The 20,258-nt window shown below is 38.1% G+C and overlaps 1 long non-coding RNA gene across 1 annotated transcript; it reads left to right on the forward strand.

Moving 5' to 3' along the window:
• The first annotated feature begins 12,976 nt into the window (after nucleotides 1-12,976).
• Nucleotides 12,977-14,675, forward strand: LOC143544355 (uncharacterized). The gene is made up of 4 exons (XR_013137242.1): nucleotides 12,977-13,625; nucleotides 13,710-13,811; nucleotides 14,163-14,487; nucleotides 14,546-14,675. It is a non-coding gene; the product is annotated as an uncharacterized LOC143544355 (long non-coding RNA).
• Nucleotides 14,676-20,258: the final 5,583 nt, after the last annotated feature.

Genomic DNA, 20,258 nt, shown 5'->3' on the forward strand with positions numbered 1-20,258 from the left:
AATCCAGTAGCGAACTAGAAGTTTACTTAAATGACAGAATGGTCCCTAGACTTAGAGAAAGAATGATTTAATTACAAAGAGGCCCTTGAACTTTTAAGTGGCAAATTAATTAATGATTCAAAATGCTAATTGAAAATGTGATAAGCCAGGGGCTCTACCCCTTGGACCCTGCTAGGGACTGCCGCCCTTAGACCCCCCTGCCAGGGGCGCTGCCCCCGGACCCCCGTTCATTGAGGTTATAATTATACTAGAAACGCGAGATGAGTAATGATAGTTAATTGATGCATGTAATTATTATACAGTTAGCCGTGCCCAACTAAAGAAAGGAATAACAATTAACGGTGAACGTAACCGACTTCGGGTGAGTTTCTAGCCCCACTTCCTTATTATGTTTTCGGGGCTGTGTGCATACTCGATGTGATAGTTAATACGCTTACCTTAAGTGGTAAGCGTATGCCTTGTATGATTTATTTATGATGATTGCTTGACGATGCGTGAACGATCTTCAGATATTTCATGTACCGTCAGGTGATAGTTAATGACATGATTGATATGTATGATGTATGAATGAGGTATGTATGAATATATATGATGTATGAATAATGTATGTATGATATGTTGATGGTACGTGAACGCTCTTTGGAGATTGCACGTATTGTCAAGGAGAGTAAATAAGAACAGGTATGGAAGAAAGGGAGACCGGACCCTAATAATATCTGAGGATGGAGGGTACCGGACCCTAATAATATTCGAGGATGAAGGGAGACCGGACCCTAATAATATCCGAGGATGAAGGGTACGGGACCCTAATAATATCCGAGGCATGTAGGGTGAAATGCCCTTTATAATGTAAGTTTATCTATAAATGTGTATGGATGAATGGAGTACAGGTTAAGTATGTAATGCGTACCTTCGGGCACGTATATATGTATGCATGGTTGTAAAAATCGCGCCAAGGCGCCGAGTACTCAATGAGTAATCCCCGAGTAATCCCCGCCTATGCCGAGTTCTTGGTGAGCCATCCCCGAGTACTCTCCGACTAACCCCGAGTACGCACCGACTAAGGCCGAGTACTCCCAACTCCCCAGTCGACCGCCTAGGGTCCGCCTAGCGACTTTAGCAACCATGTATGTATGACAAGTAAGTTATGTGATTAACTAGAACTCACTCAGCGTAGCTGACTTTTAGTATGCACACAGCTGAGTAGGATGAGACAGCTGGCTTGAAGGGAGACACAGGGCGGATGAATAAAGAAGCTGGCATCTGAAGATTTACTTGTTAATGTTGAACTAAAAGACATGTTTTAAATTATGTTTTAAAGACAAGTTGAATGTTTGTAACGACTGTTGATGTTTTATGTTATTCCGCGAAGTTTTTTAATTAACTATGATATTTAGAACTGTGTTTATGAGTAAATCCAACGTCCAATGTGAGGCACCGGTTACGGGGCCTTACAAGTTGGTATCAGAGCAAATTTCGAGAGATTTAAGCATCCTACATGCTTAGACTCGAACAGAGAATGAGATTAAAGTAAGAAAAGAAAGAAGATGCCAGTACAAGAATGCCATGTGTCACTCAAGCAATCTAAGTAAAGATAAAGTATGTGATTAAATTCACATGCAAAGTATAATGATGAGTGGATGTTTGCGTAATTGCTAAATAAAGAATGTATGAATGCTAGCTTAATGGCTAGGGATAGGAGTATGTGATAATATGAACTGCTTGGTTTTCTAATTGCTAGAATTAGAACTGGCACAAATAGACTCATAAGAGGAAGTGTATAGGACACGGAAGGTAACGTGAGCATCTAATCACATCTGGCCACTGTTATTACCTGTTAGCCTTACTATCCTTGTACTAAATGGTTCCTTAAGTGATGACGTTTGTGTTTCCTTATAGAATACGAATGGCTGGAGCTAAGAAAGTTGATGGAAAAGGAGGGCGTACAGGACGTCGTGGTAGGCCACGTGTTGCCCGAGAACCGTCAGTAGAGGCAGCCACTAACAATGAAGGCGAAGGAAGTGCAGCCGGTGGAAATCCGAGAAACAACGAAGGGTATCAACTTGACCCTGCCGTTCAAGCTGCCATTGCTCAGGCGGTAGCAGCTGCTGCGAAGAACTGGAACCCTGAAAAGTCTGCTGAGAAGTCGGGGGAAAAGAGTAAGAAGGATGACGAGGAGGAGAAGGAGGAATCAAGTATGGTTAAGTCGGTAAAGGTTGATGATAGGAAAAGGGGCCGTGGTGGATGCAACTATAAGTCTTTCAAAGGCTGTGATCCACCAAAGCTAACTGGCTTGGGAGACGCAATCGCTACTCTCCAATGGATAACCGCGATGGACAAAATTATCCGAATTAGCGAATGTCGTCCCGACCCAGCTGTGGGGTATGCTACCCAGTCACTCGGTGAGGAGGCGATGTACTGGTGGGAGAGTGTTGAACAGAGGAAGACCAGGGAGGAGATCTAAGCTATGCGGTGGGATGATCTAAAGGAGTTGGTAACGAAGAGGTTTTGTGCTGATGAGGAGATTGAGAGGGTTGAAATGAAGTTCTTGAGCCTAAAGGCTGGTGAGATGACACACCGCGAATACACCACTGAATTCAACCGCCTGTCGAGGCTGGTGCCAGACATGGTGAACACTGAAGCCAAGCGGATCAAGTGTTACCTTAGGGGACTACCGCATAAGGTTCGCGCCTTGGTCAAGGCTGGTAGACCGGGTACTTTTGATTCTGCAGTAAGACTCGCAGAAATGGTTTATGACGACTTGTCGGCTGAGGGTGTGATGCTGGAAGAGAAGAAGGATAAGAGATGGGTCGCTCCTGTCAAGCGCCCAGTTATTCAGTTATGGAACCCTAGGGACAAGAAGCAAAAGGTGTGGGGGAGAAAGACATGCAAGACATGTGGGAAGGTACACGGTGGCGAGTGAAAGTGGGGTACTGGTTCGGACGTGTGCCACAAATGTGGAAAGGCTCATGGTGGAGAGTGCAGGATGGGAAAATGCCTGCTATAAGTGTGGGAAGATGGGGCATTATGCTAATGAATGCAATGCAAAACCCGCATGCTATAAGTGCGGTAAGACGGGTCATTTTGCAAGGGAATGCACGGAGGGGGAAGCTGGAGGTAGTGGGAAGAAAGATGCTGATCAAGCGAGGCCGAGGACTAGGGCCTACATGCTGACCCAGGAACAAGCTAGACAGGTTCCTGATGTTGTGACCGGTACGTTCTTAGTAAACGGTATTTCTGCTTCAGTATTATTTGATTCGGGTGCGAATAGAAGTTTTGTAGCTATGGCATTTAGTAACCTAGCTAAAATGAAATGTTGCCGAGTGTTTGAAACCTTCGTAGTAGAAACCGCTAGTGACACCTCGGTGAAGGTAACGAAAATGGTTAAGAATTGTAAGATAGAATTAGAGGTACATGAGTTCCCTGTTACCTTGTATGTTATGACCTTAGGAGGGTTCGATGTAGTTCTGGGAATGGATTGGTTATCCGAGTATGAAGCTCAGATAGTATGTAAGAGTAGGATAATAAAGCTAAAGTCCTTGGATGGCAATGCGGTGACGGTTTATGGTGATAAGGAAAGTTCAGGGTTTAACGTCATTTCGATGATAAAAGCCGAAGGGTTATTAAGGCGAGGGTGCGGTGCCTACCTGGCGTATGTTGTCAACGCTACGGCCGAGACGAAAGAAATGAAAGATGTTCCTATCGTGTGTGACTACCCAGAATTATTTCCTGAGGATCTTCCGGGATTGCCACCGGAGCGAGAGATAGAATTCCAGATAGACTTAGTACCAGGAGCCCAGCCCGTCGCGAAAGCGCCTTACCGTCTAGCGCCGTCCGAGATGAAAGAACTGATATCCCAACTGCAAGAACTCCTCGACAAAGGTTTCATAAGACCAAGTGTTTCTCCTTGGGGCGCGCTAGTGTTGTTCGTGAAGAAGAAATACGGAAGTATGAGAATATGCATAGACTATCGCGAGTTAAACAAGCCTACGGTAAAGAATAGATATCCTTTGCCAAGGATTGACGATCTGTTTGACCAACTGCAAGGGTCAAGTTGGTTCTCACGAATAGATCTCAGATCAGGCTATCATCAGCTGAAGGTGAAAGAGGCAGACATCCCTAAGCTAGCGTTCCGAACGCGGTATAGACACTACGAGTTCCTCGTGATGTCATTCGGTCTAACAAATGCTCCTGCAGCATTTATGTATATGATGAATAGGGTGTGTCAGCCAATGTGGGATAAGTCGGTTATTGTCTTCATCGATGATATATTGATTTATTCAAAGAGCGAATCTGATTATGCTGAGCATCAGAAAGAGGTATTGGAGACTCTGAAGAAAGAGAAGTTGTATGCTAAGTTTTCGAAATGCGCGTTCTAGTTGCGAGAAGTGCAATTTCTAGGTCACGTGATTAATCCTGAATGGATTACCGTGGACCCAGCTAAGATTGAAGCGATAACTAATTGGAAAACTCCTCAGAATCCGACTGACATACGAAGCTTCCTAGGGTTAGCTGGCTACTATAGGAGATTCATCGAAGGTTTCTCCAAGATAGCTGCACCGTTGACCGGTATGGCCCGAAAGTCGATAGTATTCAGTTGGGGTAAGTTTCAAGAAGAGGCTTTTCAGGAGTTAAAGAAGAGACTCACGCAAGCTCCAATCCTTGCTTTACCCGATGGTGACGAGGATTTGGTTGTCTGAACTGATGCTTCGCATCGTGGGTTAGGTTGCGTGTTGATGCAACGAGGAAAGGTGATAGCTTACGCGTCTAGACAGTTGAAGGTCCATGAGAGTACTTATCCGACGCATGATTTGGAGCTAGCAGCAGTAGTGCATGCTCTCAAGATATGGAGACACTATCTGTATGGTACTAAGTGTACCATTTACACAGATCATAAGAGTTTAAAGTACTTCTTCGAGCAGAAGGAATTGAACATGAGGCAGAGAAGATGGCTAGAATTGATAAAGGATTACGACTGTGATATTAAGTACTACCCTGGTAAAGCTAACGTGGTCGCCGATGCGCTAAGCCGTAAGAATGAGGAAGTCATTGAAACAGTAAAGTCATATCAGCTAATTATGAACTCAAGCTTACTTGAAGAAATCATCAAGGTGCAGTCTGAAGTGTTGGTAGATGAAGGACTAGTAAAGAAAGAAAGGATTTTTGGTCAGCAAGACGAGTTGATGGAAAACACGCATGGAGTTAAGACTAGGTTTGACCGTATGTGGATTCCACGCCATGGGGGTCTCAGAGGTCGAATCTTAGATGAAGCTCATAAGTCAAGGTATTCGATTCATCCAGGAACTACTAAGATGTACCAAGATTTGAAACGAGACTATTGGTGGCCGGGAATGAAGAGCGATGTCGTAGATTATGTTAGTAAGTGCTTAACTTGTTTACAAGTCAAGGAAGAGCACCAGAAGCCTTATGGGAAGATGCAACCGCTAGAGATACCAGAGTGGAAATGGGAACACATCACCTTGGATTTCAAAACTAAGCTACCCCGTACAGCTAAGCATCATGATACCATCTGGGTGATTGTGGACCGTTTGACCAAGAGTGCTCACTTTCTGCCTATACGAGAGGCTATCTCGTCAGAAACGTTAGCAAACTTGTTCATTAAAGAGGTTGTATCTAAGCATGGAGTACCGTTATCTATTGTGTCTGATAGAGATACTCGTTTTACTTGGAGGTTTTGGAAGAAGTTCCATGAAGCCATGGGGACAAGATTGAACATTAGTACATCGTATCATCCTCAAACAGATGGGCAGTCTGAAAGGACGATCCAAACCTTTGAGGATATGCTACGTGCTTGTGTTTTAGACTTTGGAGGAAGTTGGGACGATCATCTGCATCTGGCAGAGTTCTCTTATAACAACAGCCACCATTCAAGTATTGGTATGCCACCGTTTGAGATGTTGTATGGAAGACATTGCAGAACTCCAGTATGCTGGGGAGAGATTGGTCAGAAGGAGATGGGAAGCCTAGAGGTTGTGCAAGAAACCTCCTCAAAGTTCGATCAGATCAAAGTGAGAATGAAAGCTGCTCAAGACAGACAAAAGTCGTATGCTGATAAGCGGCGACGACCGATTTTCACGTTGGTGACAATGTGATGCTTAAGGTCTCGCCTTGGAAAGGAATTATATGTTTTAGGAAGAGGGGAAAGTTGAGTCCGAGGTACATTGGACCGTTTAAGATTTTAGATCGTGTGGGTGAAGTAGCTTATAAGCTGGATTTACCTGGTGAGTTAGAAGGAATTCATTCAACCTTCCATGTTTCTCATCTAAGGAAGTGTCTAGCTGATGACACGTCTCACGTGCCATTAATGGACATTGAGGTTGATGAACAGTTGAATTACATTGAGCTAACGATCGAGATAGTTAATCGCAAGGAAAAGCAACTCCGACACAAGGTTATACCCCTAGTGAAAGTGATATGGAAGCATCGCAAGGGATCGGACGCTACATGGGAAGCTGAGGAAGATATGCGCAAGTTTTATCCAGATTTGTTTATGTAATAGTTAGGTTTTGGGGACGAAACCTCTTTAAGGAGGGAAGACTTGTAACATCCCTTTTTCTAATTTCAGTTAATAAACGAAATACAAGTTATATTGAGTCGGGTTAGTGTTGGGTTAAATGGATATGGATTATGGACTTGGGCTATGAAAGAAAGAGGAAAGGACCATGGGCTTAAGCCCATGATCCATAATTATATAAGTCATAAATGCCCATTAATCATTCATTTCACACATTCCATACACCTCCCAAAACACACACTTAAGCTCTCTCTCTCTAGTCTCTCTCTAGCTGAAATATAGAAAAAGAAACGGATCCCGACCCAAGGTATGATAGTATTTTGTTGTATGAGCTTAAATCCGTTAGTTATGGTCACGAAACGACGAGCCGACACCGTTAACCCGCTTAAGTCGCGAGATCCGGGTAGAATCGGGTATAAACCGAACCTAAGATGAGTTTAGGGATCACCCTAGCTCAGATCTGGATCGAACGAGACGAAAAATGATTAAAAACGGTGTAAAACGGTGAAAATACGTTTTTCCGGTGATATTTGCGGTTTTTCGGCGATGGCGGCGCCGGAAAGGCGGCTGGTACGAGGTTAACATGTCAGAGAATGTCATAGACATTCTCTGACCTAACCCTAATTCGTTAACGGAGAGTTAACGAATTTGAGGTAATTCGTCACGTAATTCGTTAAAGAAGTATAACGAACCAGCCTTAGTTCGCAACCAGATTCGTCAAGGAAAAAAGGATAACGAATTAACCACAGTTCGTTATAGAAATTCGTTAAAAGGAGATAACGAACTAGAAGGTTCAGTTCGTTATTAAGGTTCAGTTCGCTATGATGTCCAATTCGTTAAAAGGGGCCAATTCGTAATAAGGTCCAATTCGTTATGACAAACCAATTCGCTAAAGAATCCAGTAGCGAACTAGAAGTTTACTTAAATGACAGAATGGTCCCTAGACTTAGAGAAAGAATGATTTAATTACAAAGAGGCCCTTGAACTTTTAAGTAGCAAATTAATTAATGATTCAAAATGCTAATGGAAAATGTGATAAGCCAGGGGCTCTACCCCTTGGACCCTGCTAGGGGCTGCCGCCCCTAGACCCTCCTGCCTGGGGCGCTGCCCCTGGACCCCCCCTTCGTTGAGGTTATAATTAGACTAGAAATGCGAGATGAGTAGTGATAGTTAATTGATGCATGTAATTATTATACAGTTAGCCGTGCCCAACTAAAGAAAGGAATAACAATTAACGGTGAACGTAACCGACTTCAGGTGAGTTTCTAGCCCCACTTCCTTATTATGTTTTCGGGGCTGTGTGCATACTCGATGTGATAGTTAATACGCTTACCTTAAGTGGTAAGTGTATGCCTTGTATGATTTATGTATGATGATTGCTTGACGATGCGTGAACGATCTTCAGATATTTCATGTACCGTCAGGTGGTAGTTAATGACATGATTGATATGTATGATGTATGAATGAGGTATGTATGAATATATATGATGTATGAATAATGTATGTATGATATGTTGATGGTACATGAACGCTCTTCGGAGATTACACGTATTGTCAAGGAGAGTAAATAAGAACAGGTATGGAAGAAAGGGAGACCGGACCCTAATAATATCTGAGGATGGAGGGTACCGGACCCTAATAATATCCTAGGATGAAGGGAGACCGGACCCTAATAATATCCGAGGATGAAGGGTACGGGACCCTAATAAATCTGAGGCATGTAGGGTGAAATGCCCTTTATAATGTAAGGTTAGCTATAAATGTGTATGGATGAATGGAGTACAGGTTAAGTATGTAATGCGTACCTTTGGGCACGTATATATGTATGACAAGTAAGTTATGTGATTAACTAGAACTCACTCAGCGTAGCTGACTTTTATTATGCACGCAGGTGAGTAGGATGAGTCAGCTAGCTTGAAGGGGGACACATGGCGGATGAATAAAGAAGCTGAAATCTGAAGATTTACTTGTTAATGTTGAACTAAAAGGCATGTTTTAAATTATGTTTTAAAGACAAGTTGAATGTTTGTAACGAATGTTGATGTTTTATGTTATTTCGCGAAGGTTTTTAATTAACTCTGATATTTAGAACTGTGTTTATGAGTAAATCCAACGTCCAATGTGAGGCACCGGTAACGGGGCCTTACAAAGGGTTTGTTATATATTCTTTTTAGTTTGGATCCTTAATGTTCATTTTTCTTGATTTTTAAGTTTTCATATAAGAATTTCTTTATTTATCTTAAAACCCACACAATGGGACAGATTATGTAGACCATCCGACGATAAAGGTAATTATGGGTCGACGCGTAATTATCGAAGTCTTCGCATGGAAAACATAATAAGTACGGCTGTGTGGAATAACTCGGAACTTGGAATGATTTTGGGAAACGGGACAAATGAAGTATGATAAGAGCATGGTGGATACGCCGATGGTACATCCTATATATAAGTGCCCTTTCCATACATCCCATTTGTGGCGTTTTTTTTAGTCATTCAAAGATCAGGGTTATTAATTTGTTTATTTGTTGATTTTATTTTTCACATATATATAAAATTTGTTAAAACTTTTAACAACTCCATGTAGTAGTTGTTTTCTTTTTTTTTTTTAATTTAATTTCAGGACGAAATTTCTAAAAGTTGTGAATCCTGTGACATTCGTCATTTTTGAAAGCCAAAAACCCGACCCATTTTAAAATTTGACATCTTTCGGATCTTCATTTATTAATAAAATGGTGAATTGTTTTTGTATTTATGTTCATGATGTTGTTTAGGTTTATAATGTTGTTTTTATTATTTTTGATGTTACAAATTTAATTCTAAGTACTATATTATTTTTCTTTAATCAATTGAGTCAAAGACATTTAATGGGTTTAAACATTCAATTAGTTAAAATCCATGATTCCAAGCCTTATGACTAGCCTCTTGACTAGCCATCAAATTAACTCACTTGACCTTGTTATTAACGATTTTGAGCCTATATAAAGCTCACTCATTCTCTACATTCCTTGCACAACTAATTTACACTCAAAATTATTCATGCTTGTCAATTTTTTCCAAGTCTCAAGTTTGACTTTCAAAAGACAATTGCTCAAGAATTATTGTTTTCTTCTTCTTTTGTGATACAATCCCCAAGTAATATTTATTTCTTGTCATTACGCATAACGATTGTTTCCATGATGACAACCCAAACGACATTCATTGAGACATATCATCCTGCGTAATTGACTTGTTTATGTTCGGTTTATGAATTTTATGTTTAAATGTCAAGTTTTATTTTTACAAACTAATAATCAAGAACAAACATTTTTTTAACATACTACTTCATATTTTTCAAATTATGTTACTCACAAACCCGGACTCATCTAAATTGTTCGGTTGGAACAAACCCGACTCATCTAAATTAATTAATATTTATTATAACCCTTTTGTTTTTCTAAGACTAAAATAAATTAACTTAACAAATCAAATGACCAAAAGCCTTTTTTTTATAAACCCAAAAAATATATTTTTTTTTCTTATAAATTGCTTTGCCATAAACCGAACGTCCTCGCCAAATTTTTTTCTTTACGCAACTTATTTTTAAGCCTAGCTATTTATTTATCTAGGGCCGTTCGTTGAACCGAACTTTGTCGGTTCACTCGTTTAAAGGCATTTTCGCTCTCGACTCCCTTACTTAACAAGTGAGTTTTTCATAACCCCTTTTAACTCTTTTAATATTTTTGGGGTGTAGCATGTCACAAGTTTTTATTTCGTTAGTTATGCGCTTATTTACAAAAAAGATTCACATTTATCGTACATGTTAATATTATTCTTGCATATTGTTTATGATTATACTTGAACTTGCTTGCAACATGTTTATTGTTTTTATGATGGAAGTTACGCAAACGCAAACGCATACACATAGTGGGAGGGTCCGACGGGACGTACCTGCGCCGTCTAACGTTTCGACTTCGGTTGTTTACGTAAGGTGGTTCTCATTTCCCCGACTTCTACGGCTTCGGCTGAATGAACGGGAGGACGACACTATTTGATTTCATTTACATTATGTTTGAATGTTTATTGCATGACGATTGTTGAATCACATATTTAATATATATTTATATACGCAAAAACTTATGAAAACTCACCAACATGTGTTGTTGACAAAATATATTATTTTAAACGTGTGCAGGTTGATACGATGAAGTGATAGGACAAGAAAATTAGCTATATCATAGGATTATTTCAATGAATAATATTTGCTTCATTTAGATGTGATGTTCTTTTTCTCATTATCATACTATTTGTGTACTTGTGACATTATGAAATAAAATAAATATATTGTCACATTTAATAGTGTTATGAGCTTATGAGTGATCTGTACGTTGCACCCGGGCATATTCCGCTTAAAGACGGGGTGTTACAGTGGTGGCGGCAGAAGATGGTGGTGGTGGTGGCGGCAGCGGACAGAGAGTGGTTGTGGTGGCGGACGGTGGTGGTGAGTGGTGGTGGTGGCGGACAGTGGTGGTGTCGGCGGACGGTGGGTGGTGGTGGTGGCGGACGGTGGTGGTAGTGGACGGGGATGGTGGTGATGGACGGTGGTGGTGGTGGTGGGTGGTTGACGGTGGTGGTGGCGGACGGTGGGTGGTGGTGGTGGCGGACGGTGGGTGGTGGTGGTGGACGATGGTGGTGGGTGGTGGTGGCGAAGGACGATGGGTGGTGGTGGTGGTGTTGGACATTGGGTGTTGGTAGGATGTTAAGAAGTGTGAAGAAGTTTGAAGAAGTGTGAAGATGTTGGATATTAGTTTATTTTTTAAGACCATAAAAGCAGTTTTCAGATCTTTTTTTTAAACAATCTGTCTTCAGAAGCTTATATCTGCGCGCCTGCAGACATGAGCTTCTTACAGATCTTTGAAGCAAAAACAAACACAACCTAATAGTTGCAACATACCTTCTTACAGAGAAATGCCCCTTATTACGAATCTCTCTCATACGAAATAACAACTATACTACCAAAAGAGAAACTACTATTAGTCTTAAAAAGACTGTATCCGTCCTTCACTCTTAACCTGGGGAGAACCATTTTCATATAGATGGATCAATGATGGAGGAGAATAATAATGAAGGGGGACGATGGGGGCAATGTCTCATAGAATATACGGCAAAGAACATCTCTCAGCGGAAAATGGCTAGGGTTATTTAGAGAAGACATAACTTAAAAATTCTTTTATTTCCCTCTTAAAAGTGAAGGGAATCAAGAATACTGGTACAGTACCGATACTAGTATCATACCGATATTGTAACCGTATCAATACCAACTCGATATTATGGTACAATATTATTTTCCGTCTGTTAGTATTTGGTACCGGTTGAAAGATGTAGAGCTTTTATTGGGAATTAGGTACCGGTATTCGTACCTTTCTTTTTTGTCTTTCTATAAAAATTGATTCGATTTATGGGATATTTTGCATGTGTTGGTTTTCGTATTGTGGTTTATTGATTACTAATGAATTTGATAATTTTTTTTTAATTTCTTAATTACCCTTAGTTACAAATGAATCTGATTTAACCAATAGAGAATAGGAAAAAAAATCGTAGTAGTACCAAATGGGTATCGTGCCGAAATGCCGGCACGATTTTACGAACCAATGCATCCAGTTTTGCTCAAATTCGGTATTCGTATTTTTAGCACTAATATTGTACCGATCTCTTCCTTATTTTAGAATTTCAATAAACATAAGCTTTGATCGGAATTATTTTAATTTCAATTTCTTTTAATCCTTGCAAATTCCATAAACCAAGCGTGTCTAAAGTTGATGCGATGCCACCGATATGGTCGTGCTAAGGAATGATGTGGAATCTGGTAACGTTTTGCATGCATTAAGATCTTATTTAGTTATTTGATGCATGTTATTATATATTATATGGCCAGAGAAGAGTGAACTTCAATCTGAGTCATAGAAAATACGTACTGACCATTGATATTAATACGCAGTTGCATGAGTTTATCCTCCATCCATCCCCACTCTCCCGGTGATTCAAGCATCTCTCTCCTCCTCACCCATAAAACTTCCCCAATCAATCAGTTTTGCCAACCCAGGAATCATTCATCCTCGATATGCGCCCGAGACATTTGTCGGGCGGTTCCAGTGAAGTGGTGGTTTTTTCCTTTTCAGTCAATTATTTTTCCTCTGATTGGATCGACGGTGCTGTTGTTACTTGAGGTTCCAGCTCTGGTTACGGGAAAGAATGAGAAAGATGAGGTTTGGTTTTTAAACTAATATATTATGTACTGCACACCAAAAGTTACTTTGATAAAGCGTCTATCGGAGAACTTTATGTTTCTGACTGTTATTTAATTCTGTGTTAGCAGAGAATTCACCGTCAGATTGCTCGAATGGACGACTTGCTGCTTGCTTCCCCCATCATGGAGTCTATATGATATCCAAGGCTACATCCACTTAGTCAAGTTAGTGCAATCTACAAAGGGTTGCTGATGGTATATACATATTCTATATTGTAGTGTAAACATTAAATGTTTGTTTACTTTTGCTTCCACTATGTTAAACGGGTAAAAAAGATTGTGTTAAAACAACCGGTTTGTTGGTTGGCACTCAAAGCAAGTTCTTAGCTAATACTTAATAGTAATAAATAATACAAGGTATGTAAAAAAACGTGTTACGTGTGATAATGGATAATATTGTTGAGAATATTAGAGAATTTGGTTGGGTCTAAACGGGCTGGCTCGGGTTTACTATTTACGCTAGCTTGATTTCACCATTAGTTATTTGGAGTCTTGATTGTTACAAGTGTGTTTGTTAATGTTCGATTTTACCCGTTCACTGCAGGTCTCTACTAAGGTTAAGGCAGTGCATCGAAGTCAGTGATTTTGGTTCTTGAAGATTAAGGTGCGATTTTGTTCCCACGTAATTATAGAAAAGTATATATATTTTACCAGTCTCAAATGATTTATCTTACATTTTTTTAGATTAGCCAAAAGTGTTCTTAGGTTGTCAAAGAAGGAAATCAGGAAGGAAAAGGTCATAGCAGATTGAAAACTCTTTGGAACCAGCTATTATCGATCAAATAGGCATGAAATATAATTATACAGGTTATTTTTTCAAAATTCAAGTTTCACAAATCTCCTTTATTCATCTCAAATCTAATAATTTTTGAACTTCTTCTTCAATTACAGTTATGGTATTTGAGATGGCCGTTTGATAAGGATTAAAAACCAACTTGGTGGTTTCATAATAGTAGTTTCAAAACCCATGTAACTACCCATTATGATTTTATGGTGAGTTTTCAATCTGAATTTCTTAACCCCAATTCGTATTACTTTTGTCTTCATCTAATCGCAGAACCATTATGATGTTACACTTTGATAAATTTTCTGATTTGCGTATATTATTTAGGATTTCAAGTGCGGATTTGTATCTGGATGATGACAATGGGGCTGCATAAGATACATAATCCTGCTACAAGTTAAAAGGTAACCCGTTTAACAATCGAAATCAACTTATTATTAACAATCAATTCAATTAGTTATTTTGTTGAATTTGATTGAACATGAGTTTTGGTTGTAACAGTTGCTGATTATTATTATTATTATTATTATTATTATTATTATTATTTTTGGAAAATGTAGGAATTTGCAGCATGACTTTCGCGTTAGCAAGACACGGGCCCGTGGGAGATAACACACATCTTCGACTCGGGTAGTCAGCACCAACGATTAGGTTTCTCTCATATATGTAGCGACAGGTAAAATGCAACGGTTTATAACTTTTTTGGTCAAATGACAACTTTTCAACTAATGTGTTTCAATTTTCATTGTGTTTTTTAATAAATATTGATTTTAATAGCAACTTAAGTTTATTTTGTTTTTCTGTTTCAGTCACTACTATTAAATTGGTATTGTGTGTTTAATTGGGGCGTGTACCAACACAACATAAGTTTGGAAAAACGGGCGGGTCGGGTTGGGTGACGGGTCAAAACAGGGTCGGGTCAGACCGGGTTTGGTTAAGCGAGTTAGAGTGAAAATGAGCTTAAGTCAAAACGGGCCACTTTTAAAAAAAAATCAATTTAGTTCATGTCAAGCCGAACCATTAATTTTTTTATTTTTTTTTGGTTAGGGTGCAACCTACTTAGTTTACTATTCAAGTAAAAGGGCTTCTCTCTATTATGGACATTATTTTTTATCGTGTTATTATCTATAAATTCCGACTATTATGTAATATTGTTATGTATTGTTCTCTGTTATTATTATGTTACATTATACACCTTTTAGTTGCACGCAAAGAGAAGTCGGCGCTTAAAGCTGTGATAAAATGCATCGAAGAATACAAACTTAAAGCCGAGTTCCAAACCGAGAATCTAAAGAAGGTCAATATTTCATGTATGACTGCAAAGGGTATTTTGGTCTAAAGTTGAAAAATGGGAAGACGAAGCGAGTAGACTGCAAAGGGTATTTCATGTTTTACTTTCATTTTATCAATGTCACGTTATCTTTTATGCTACAGTACAAAACGAGTTGAAAAATGGGAATACGAAGCGAGTAGATCATAATATGGGCTAAAGTTTGACTTCAGGTCAGTAGGGGCCAGTTTTGGAATACACTGTTTTGGTTAATTTGGATCAGAATGCGAGTCAAGTTTCCTTTTGATAAAGGTCAATATTTCATGTATGACTGCAAAGGGTATTTTGGTCACAGTGCAGATTAAAAAAAAAGCTTCTGGTAGGAAGATACAATTTATGTTTGTATTTGACAAACAGGGAAGGTGTGTTAATGACCCCCGTTTGATGGAACTCAAAATTTTAAAGGTTCAAACCCGAGGATGCAAACAAAAAACAAGACTTGCCTGCACATAGATATCTTGTGACCAACTACTTATATACCCTAAATATAAAATTTTGTAGCTTTTGGCACGCTTATGTTTAATGCTTAAATCAAAGTATTTATGTTCTTTTGTGTTAAGTTGCAACACTTTTGTATGTGAAATTCAAATATTGTTATGTAGTTAATTTTATGTTTGTTGATATTTGATTGTCTAATAATTTAAAGGTGAACATTTTGGAAGTTTTAATTATATTAGTTTGGAAAACCCGGACTAGGATGATGAGTATAAACCAGTGTAAATTATATATTATATGGCCAGAGAACTGTGAGGATGGTTATTAGCCATAGATGATTACTGAGATTAAATCCTAGTTGTATAATATAACTCAAATGGCAGTTTTGCGGGCGGTTACCGGAGTTTTCACCCCCTCTTTTTTCGTCCATGTTCGTCGTGTGTAACCTCCAACCTAAATCTCTGTCTGCACCCAATTTATCCCTCACTTCCTCTGACATCGTCCTTCTCAATTCTAATGGAAGAAAATTAACATTCTCGCCGGTAGCTACAGGTATTATTTAATTGAGTCAATCAGGTAAAAGAAAGTTTCTTGATTTCGAATTCATTGAGTTTTGATTATCAGATCTTTGTGTTCCGATTCGCCTGAATTTGTGAAATTTGCAGCTGTTGCCGATTTGATCTGATCGCCATCGGATTCGGTTAATTTGTCTTTCTAGGTCTAATTCACGTTAAACTATCAAATTATGTGGATTATGAGGTTTAATTTCGTAATTATTGAGTTTTAAGATCTAATTCAAGGTGGAATAATATAATTAAATGTCAATTAATTAATTCTAAGGGTTTTTTTATTAAGTTTTATTTTTTTAATAGGAATTTTGAAATAATTATGAGGTTTATGGTTCTGTTATAAGGTTTATTGTATTTATGGATGAGGGTTTTTTTTTTGGTATGCTTCAAGTGGGAATAATCATAAACCAGCTTTGAAGAATTTGGTAAAACTAATAATGATTTCTTATATATATCTGTTGTTGCGGGAATTTAGTTTCAGCCCTTTAAGCTTCGGCCACAACAAACAACTGATTGATGAAATGCTTGAACCGAAACTTACTTCAACGAATCTATGGTATTGTTTCACATCTGCAAAATTTCAACTAACAAAACATGTAGACTGATTTTTATTTTGTAATTGATTTTAGGCATTAGAGATGTTTTGAAGTTTACTCTCACTTTCCCCATCATATTGTAAATGATTTATGCCAATCAAGGATATAACTATTTATTCAGTTTCTGACATTAATAATTCACATATGTTTCTATTCCAGGCTTATCACTAGCAATTGTTTGATTATTAGTGCATTTAACATATATATGAATAGAACTTTGTACTTCACATATTTAATCGCATTAAACATATTTGCAGGACTACTGTATGAAAAGAAAACTACCCAATACTTGAGTTATCAACAAAGGTGCCACTGAAATAATTTATTTGAGACTTAATCTGTTGATTAGTCATTTATTTATTATTTTTACTTCTCTTTTTTTCATTAATTTATTCCATGTTAATTTGATAATGAAGGTGCCACTGGAAATAAGAAAACGCCACTTCACGTTTGAATGATATTCGAAAAAGCCGCATTAAGCCTCCAAAATGGTTTAGTCGGCCGTGCTTGCCTCCTTGGAGATGGTATATCATTAGGACCGACTTGAGTCAAAATATTTTAGTATTATTTACCCCCTACGTTAATGTTGTTTCCCCTGTTTGGTTGATTTAGTATTCTGACACAACTGTGGCGCCTTGTACTTTTATCTAGGCAACTAGTGGAGTGGCTAAAATTCATCAAGGCACGCTTAGTGGTAACAGCCGAGCAACAAGTAAATGTTTTGTTTCACTAACAGGTAAAAGAAAGTTTTTTTGTTATTGTGTCAACTTTAACCCGGTCACGGGTAAAGTTTTGCTTCTTAAACGGGTTATGAAAAAGCCTTTTTGTCGGACACATTTAACCCGGTAACGGGTCAACTTTTTGTTTCATTCATTAACGGGTAATTACAAGTTTTCATTATCGATCAAAATTGATCCGGTAGCAGGTCAAATTTTGTTTAATTAACAGTTTGTGGATGCAGCATCAGGTAACTAAAACTACTAAATCAAGTCTCAATAAAACAAGACAACAAATGGGGTAAAACTTAGTTGGTGCCCATATTCGTGAAAATATGCATATACAATCAAATATTAGGCACACATTTGTTTTGTATAAAATGTATATAACTCATCATGCAGGATTATTAATAAAAGTTACCTTATAAACATTGCTTCTTCATGTATATAACTGGAAACCTATTTTCTTTTTCTAAGTGTCCTGTGTGATATTATTGGTGATGTTAGATTGTTAGTTATGAAGAATTACGAGCTTCTGCCTGCGATGTGGAACCAACATTCAGTCAATTGTAAGTTCATTAAAGAATCACAGACCCAATTTTCCAATTACTAAAGATTGGCAATTAATGAAGTTAACATTTACGCAGGTCGATCAAAAAGGAATTTGCTTAATTCCAAGTTGACACGCACACAACCCGTGTAACCTGAAGAATTTTAGGAAGGGGTTCAGTTTGATTCTTGCATAAATGAGTTGCTAATGAGACAAGCAGCGACATGGATACTGATTTCTAAATTGCAGATACATAATCCCAAAACAGAGTTCCTTCTACATGGAATGATTTATGTTTTCTATGTATCTTATATATTAAACAATATGGTATTTCTCATCAAGAGAATGGCGTAAGAGATTTTAAAAATCGGGTCGGGTTGGCAGGTCCAACCCGACACGAACCTGAACACGACTTGAAACCTGGTAAGCAGGTCAAATTTTGTTTAATTAACAGTTTGTGGATGCAGCATCAAGGACAACGGGAAGGCGTATGAACATGCAGCGTTAGACGAGATACCACTGTTCATTCGTCTGTTTCGTTATTATGCTGGTAATCAGTGGTGGATGTAGAAATATTGGTACTTTATAAGTTTGGTAAAACGGGCTGGTCGGGTCCGGTAACGGGTGAAAACAGGTTCGTGTCACACCTGGTTTGGTCAAGAGAGTTCGATTGAAAATGAGCTCAAGTCAAAACGGGCCACTTTTATAAAAATCAATTTAGTTCATGTCAAGATGAAGCATTAAACGTTTTTTTTTGTTCTGGTCACAATAGGCACGTTGGATTGGGTGTTTGGTCAAAACAGGTATGAGTGAAAATATGAAATGAGTTCGTATGAAAATGGGCCACGTAAAAAAGAATCAAAATTGGATCAGGTCGACACTAAAAAAAAGCCAATTTGGGCCGAATAGACCCAATATCTCAAATGGGTTATGGTTAAATAAATATTGGGCCTAATATCTAATAAAAATATTAAGATTTGTATCTATTTTATAAAAAAAAATTAAAAAATATAATATATAAAAGAAAGAATTTTTATTAAAAATACAGTTTTAGTTTTTATTTTCAGCGGATACTTATCACACAAGTCCACTATCTCCTACAAAGTTGGGAAGTGGAGATGAGTCTGAAGAGGGTCATGTGCCTACTAAAAGGACCAAGTATGGTAGGGTTGACAATCATGTTGATCTTGACTGAAGATGTCGTCGCTTAATGTTTTTTTAGAAATATCATGATGTATCTGCACTTATGTTCTTGAGTCAGTTGTTTCAGTTTCCATGCATGCTTTGTTTTTCTTTATCTTTTTGTGTTTTGGTGTCGTTTAAACTATGTAACATTTTCATTAACATGGTGAATTATGTGACTCTTGCATTTCAATTTTATTGTTAATATATGAGTTCATTGAAGTAATTTAATTTTAAACTCTAAAAAAAGGTGAGCATAGTGCATCCCTTTGAAGTAATATATATATTTTTTATTTGCTATTCCCGTGAATCCGTAACTCCCAAAATGTGTTGGAAAGTAACCAAACGGTCACATTTGTTACTAAATTAATTAATGTAATCACATTTCTAAGTTGATATTCTCGTCCACCGAACGGGTCAACTACTAGTTCAAGATAGAGAAATAGAATCATAAAAAATAAAATTCAACTCAATACATTGATTGAAACTATCCACGTCAATTTTGGTCAAAAAAAAATGAGCAAGTTGTTGATGCGTGCTACAGAAGAATTATTTTAATAATGTTAAAGCTATTATATGATATTTATTAAAACATGTCTCTCATCTAATACGATTTAATGTTTTCAAAATTAGTATAATCAAATTTAGTGTGATTATAAAAATGAAGTAATAATGTTCACTCGAAGAGACAGGGGCTGTGACAATGAGGGTGGGCGGCAACGGTGGGGTTGTGGGGTAATGTCATAAATGGCGGAGCGACCAATTGGTGATGGCTGCAATGATAGGTCTAAATTCGCTTATTATGTTTTTGTTGTCACTTGCCACTCCAATTCATTACAAATTAAAGAGTAGATTGCTTTCTTGGTTCACGTGGTTTACGTCCAATTGCCCTTTCGACCCAAGATGAAACTTTTGTATGAATGAAGCTGACATTTACATTTGATTGTGATTTTGGTCTTTTAGACTAAGGGGCTGTTTGTTTACATCTGAATGGAACCATTCCGATGTAAACATCTGATTTATTCAGACTTCAGACTGTTTGGTTCCAAACAAAAAAACATCTTAATGGTTAAAATTAGGTCTGAATCATTCAGAGTTATTGTTGTTGCTGAATGAGACAGAGGTTCATTCAGATCTGACTCATTCATATATGAATGAACCAAACAGTCCCTAACTCCATCCACTATCTCCCGTTAAGATAATGGATGGAGTTAGCCTAAAGCTCAAAACCACAAACAAATTTAAACGTTAGAGCCAGATTGATGAAAGACCATTTTA

The sequence above is a fragment of the Bidens hawaiensis genome, unplaced genomic scaffold, assembly GCF_021521415.1.
Source record: "Bidens hawaiensis isolate Kalapana, Puna unplaced genomic scaffold, B.hawaiensis_p1.1 tig00013539_1, whole genome shotgun sequence".
Lineage (NCBI taxonomy): Eukaryota > Viridiplantae > Streptophyta > Magnoliopsida > Asterales > Asteraceae > Bidens > Bidens hawaiensis.